Source organism: Solanum stenotomum, chromosome 11 (genome assembly GCF_019186545.1).
Source record: "Solanum stenotomum isolate F172 chromosome 11, ASM1918654v1, whole genome shotgun sequence".
Lineage (NCBI taxonomy): Eukaryota > Viridiplantae > Streptophyta > Magnoliopsida > Solanales > Solanaceae > Solanum > Solanum stenotomum.
Window position 1 is genome coordinate 33,604,307 of NC_064292.1, and position 5,924 is coordinate 33,610,230.

At 36.4% G+C, this 5,924-nt stretch overlaps 1 pseudogene; it reads left to right on the forward strand.

Annotated features, from left to right (window-relative positions):
• The first annotated feature begins 459 nt into the window (after positions 1 to 459).
• Positions 460 to 4,497, forward strand: LOC125845853 (uncharacterized; annotated as a pseudogene).
• Positions 4,498 to 5,924: the final 1,427 nt, after the last annotated feature.

Consider the following 5,924-nt stretch of genomic DNA (forward strand, 5'->3'; position numbering starts at 1 on the left):
GTGTTCTCACTCTCTGAACCATGGAAGACATGCGGCTTCAACTTCAGAAAATTAGTCAACATCTCATGCTCGTTACCATTTATTATGGGACCCAACAAAGGATGGAAAAAATAATCACTACCTAATGATGCATGTCCCCTAGGACTAGTAAAAGTAGTGTGGCGGTTGGTTGGGAGTTGAGTAGCTAGCACTGCTGGAAGGATTCCAAGACCAACCAATCCTTTTAGAAAAGACATGATTTGTTGAGCTAACACTGGGTCTAAGGGAGGAACGCCGCTATTCCTAGATGGTACATCCTCTTCCTGTCCTACATCCCCCTCATCATCAATCTCTACAATCTCTTCTACCTCTTCATGATGTGTGGGAGGAGCCTCATCTCTGGGAGGATTTTCAGCGGGTGCTCCACCCCTAATGGGTGCTACCCTTCCTTGGCCTCTACCCCTTGATATTCCTCTACCCATGTCTCAACCGCGACCTCTGGCTGTGGATTCTTTAGCTGGATCATTGATGGGAGCTACAGGCCTGACGCCATTGAATCTAATGTTAACCATATGCAGACAGAAAAATGAAGGAGATTAGATACCAATTTGGATCACCATATACGAATTGAAATTAAGTTATAGAACGAAAGGAGACAACAGTAAACAAAGAGATTTCCTAAAGTCCTATAGCCTCTCGAACAAAAGTAGAGACATCTCCCTACCGTTCCGCAAGACTCTACTAGACTCGTTTTGGTATACCGTGATCAATGAACCTAGGGCTCTGATACAAACTTTGTCACGACCCAAACCATAGTGATTGGTACCCACACTAACCCTCCGGTGGGAAAATGATTAATACTAAAGAACGAAACTACAATCGAGATATTTAAAGATACAGAAGCAGGTTTAAATGCAAAAAATAAACTGGAGTTCCAATAAACTCTGAAAGTCTAACAAAACAATTGCGGAAAATAATGCCTAGAACCTAAAAGTCAATGTACCAAAACTCTAAAGTTCAACAAGTCTAAGAACAAGGGGTACAACCCCGAACTAAACAAAAGAATATCTAAAGTACTAGTCTAAGTCCAAAGAAAATGGACTAAACAAAATGAGAACTCATGGCAGCCTAGAAGAACTGGCTCACCCTTAAATTTGGTCTTGATTAGCGATCTCCTAAGTGAGTTTTGTTAGTAGCCGCCTGAAGATGCCCTCTACTCAATAAAGAAAGAGCAACTATAGTATCAGTACACAACCACGGTGTACTGTAGGATCACACGGCTATTACAGTAAGCGAAACATATATAAGTAGTTAAATATAGTAAACATGACATGTACATAATATATATACACATATACCATTATAATTTCAAGAACAACTAACAGTTCCACATTCTCATTAACAAGTACATATTATAATTCAATGGTCCTCTCATGGAATCCTTACCCAACTATAAGTGTGCCGAAATGTGACACCTGATCCTAATTAGTGTGCCAGAACGTGACACCTGATCCAATGTGTATGTCGGTACGTGACATACCATCCCAATTAGTGTGCTGGAACGTGACACCCAGTCCAATTATCATACCACACTCATAATCACAATGTACATTCCTATAATCATACAATCAAGCGTTGATTCATGACATACAATCATTCATTCATTCTCATTTACATTAGCTTTGATCAATAATGATACATTCACATACAAACATGTATTACAATGAAGCAAATACAAACATACATCACACAAACATGAAATCAAACCATCACCTACCTCGAAACCAAGCTTGAATCCCCCTAAGGCACTTGAATCTTCCCCTTGCGGATTCTTTCCGCTTGTTCGTGGTCTAAAAACAACAAATTAATGCAAGGATCAATAAATAAGGCCTAATTACCCAGATTACAATCAACATTATCAACCCTAAGACAAACCCAAGATCCTAATACCCAATTTAGGGCTTTTTCCACCATCAGTTTCACGTCAAAACCCTCCCCCAATGATAATTACCCATAAATCTAAGTTCTACAGATCAAAAAGTAGATTATGGGAGGAAAAAATTACCTTTAGCACCAGAAGAGGTGGAAATTTATCAAGAACTTGCTCTGGTTCATCTCTTAGCTCTCAAGGATGAAAGTTGTAGAAAAATAACGTTTTTGGTGGTTACTCCCGACGTAAGTCATAACTGGCCCACAACCGCGGACCCCATCCCGCCACAACGACCCCACCCTTGCAAAATAAATCCCGCCTTGGCGGCTGCATGGAGATAGAACGTCAGAATTAGAGTTTGAAACACCCATTTCACACCACACTTCAACTCATGACATTCAAAACCTACTTGATAACGTTAAGGTTAGTTTAGGGAGTTCTACTCGCTCGAATTCGATTTCGTAAAGTTGTACGATTTCCTTAACATTTTAGCTATCTACTCATGTGATGAAATTCATAATTAGATCTCTCATTCATTTCTAGATTTCCCTAGACCTTACTGACTTAGATTTCGTCCAAATCTTGACTAGGCTAGGAGTTGCCAAATTACAACTCAATGTTTTCTGACCCCAATTCTTTCCCCATTGGCTTTTCCTTAATCACAGATCAGGTCATTACAAATTCGTTAGTTTATTCAGTAGGTTTTTGGTGCACATGCTCTTAAATTATGTATACTAGTCATTGCAGGCATATGTTTGTGGGTATTGATGTGTGTACTGTTGGTAGCCTCGATTGACAATTAGAAAAAGTCGCAATAATGAAATTATTTAATAAGTTTTCAATCTCATAATTTCTAGGACAAAATTTTCATTATAAATTTTGATGTAAACAACAGAGATTGGGTTTTCTTATTCATGTTTTCTTTATATTTGTTATTGTTCTGGTCACAACAAAATAAAGTTGTAGAACTAATATGAATTCAAAATACTATCTTTTTAAAAACCAAAACAGAGGTCGAGGACCTGACCTTCTATGTACATAAGACACTTTACAATCTTTGCAAAAAATATAGCAAGGAAGAACTCTATCTAATCTTTTTGCTAATCTATGGTAACTTTAATTCTATAACTTACAAAAAAAGATTACTTTTGTTACACCTAAGTGTAATGTAAGAAATTTTACCGTAGTCTTATTGGTTTTGTTGTATCTGTGTTGCTTTATTAGTTTATGATTATTTTGTATCATCTACAAAATCAAGTTTACTTCTTGAATTTTCCGATCAGGGTGGGGAATAAGGAATGGTTGAATTTTCACTGTGCAAACTTTGCTAAATACAATATTCACTTGTTGGAAGCCTTGTTTCAGCTTATCTGCATTATAAAAATCTGGCTCATCTTTTAAGGAGATTTAAAAATATTACTCCTCTATCAAAAAGAGCCTACCCCACTTGCTCAAATTTTGTTTTTCTTACTTTTCTTTTGAGTCCGTTTCAACAATAACATCTCTTTAATCTTTATTATTTAGCAACTCTTTAGTTTCAATTTTCAACGTGACATGTCTATGATAACAAAATTAAAGGATATCTTGATACGTTCTACGTATCTTTTTGTTTAATACCGTAATTTTCAAAAGTATTGTGTTTTCTTTCTTAAACTGTATATCAATTCAAAACCAGAGAGGTTTGTCTTGTCACACTTAACAGGTTCACTTTCCACATTAATTTGTAACTTAAATCACTCTCTTTCCATACCTTTCATTGTGTCATGTTCTAAATAAATATTTCTATTGTTTCTTTCATTTCTTCTAATTCATCCACTTGAATCTGTTCCTAATATCATCCCACTAAATGGTTCATGTACTGATAAATGTGGAAACATTGTCCTAAAATATCCCTTTCGTTATGGTTTTGGTTGTGGACATCCTGCATTTCCAAGATTCATAAAATGCACAACTTCTGGACTTCTTCAATTTTTCACTATCCCTGGCATTTACTCTATATCCTCACTAGACTACTAGACCAACACATTTGTTTTAACTGATCCCTTTATGTCAACATGTTCCTTAATGCAGAATTCAGGTAGTTTTACATTGGATCATGATGATTCAACTCCCTTTAGTATTATGACCAAAAACATGTTTGTTTTACTAGGATGTTCAACATCTGTTGTGTTTGATCCAAAACATGACTTGTGTGATATCGGTTCTGTTTCAATGTATGCAGGGGAATGTATTCTTGTAAAGGAGTGACTGGGATTGGATTAGAACCAAATGATCCAATTTCAACATGTTGTGTTTATGATATACCAATTTCTATTGGTTCAGGTTATTGTTTGAACTTGCCTAGGCTTCAGTGTTCTTCGTATTCATCGATATATGGTTTTGGAGGTGATGAAGGAGATCCTATGAAATGGGAGTTTGGGATTTCTTTGTTGTATAATGATTCATATTATATTGATGAGTCTTGCAAGAACCGTGAGGATAGTGGTGGATCTTGTGTGTTTTGTAGTGCAAAAGAGTCTTTTGCTTGCATTTTTAGGAATGGTGTCCTACAAATGTATTCAACCATTTCTTTGTTAAGCAATAAATAACTCATGTTCTGTTAAGAAGTGATTCCAGCATCTTGATGTTGCTATATCAAAACCTCCTTGTTTATACCACTACTAGTCTATAAAGGTTAGCATCATTGTAATCATTAGCTGGAATTCCCCATCCCTTTCTGGCTAGCATCTTCAATCTCTTCTTTTTTTCCTTCATTTTGTAGCTTATTTAGGGTAGTTTTCGCCTTACCCTTCCAAATAGTTTTAGTTGGTGAATAAGACAAATTTCTCAATATTCATAAATGTCACGACCCAGATCGTCGTGATTGGAACCCACACTAACACTCCGGTGGGAGAACTACCACTACAACCCAAACCAAGCAAATAATCTAAAAACTAAGGCATTTAAATCAAACACTAAGGAAATCAATATAGAGTTCCCATAAACTCTAACAAAGGTCTAACAATAATAACTAACAATGCTGAAGAATAACCTAGAACCTGAAAGTCAATGTATCAAAACATTCTAACAATAAACCAAGTCTAAACAAGAAGGGATACAACCCCATACTAATGAACTAACTAAAACAATGTCTAAGTCCGAAACTGGTGGACATAGATGTAAGAGAATCCCATGGCATCCCGGAAGAATTGGCTCACCCTTGAATTCAAAGCGACGATTACTGATCTCCTAAGCGAGGTATATCAATAGCCGCTTGAAAATGCCATGTACTCAACAAAAATAAGAGCAAGTGCAGAATCAATACACAACCACAGTGTACTGGTAGGATCACGCGGCTATCCCACTAGTGCAACATAAGCAAGTGAAGACAACACTATAATCACATGCATATGTATATCAAAATACACAACATTATCAACATTTACGAACAACGATCAGAGTCCCATTTTATATCACATTATTAATCCTCTCATGGAACCCAAACCCAAACAGTTAGCATGCTACAACGTGGCAACCGATCTCATTTTTATGTTGGGACGTGACAACTAATCCAAGTTAGTTATGCCAGAACGTGGCAACCGATCTGATTCACACACCACAACCACAATTACAAGTATATCATCAAGATCATACATTTAAGTCATGATTTCATGGCATTCACCAATTCTCTATGTCATTTACAACAAGTATGATCAATGTTGCAACATTCATACATATACAAGTAGCATAATGAAGCAAGAACAAGCATACATCACACAATCATATATTCACAACCATCACCTACCTGGAAACAAGCTTGAAACCCAAAGAAACTTGATCTTCCCTTTCCGATTTTGTTCCGCTTGTTCTTGGTCTAGAAACATTCAATATAATACAGAAATCAATAAACAATCATTAATTACCTGGATTACTAACAATTCTATTAACCCTAGGTCAAACCAATGATCCCAATTATCCAATTTAGGGTGGTTTCTACTATATAATCTATAACAAAACCCTCCCCCATCAATATTCA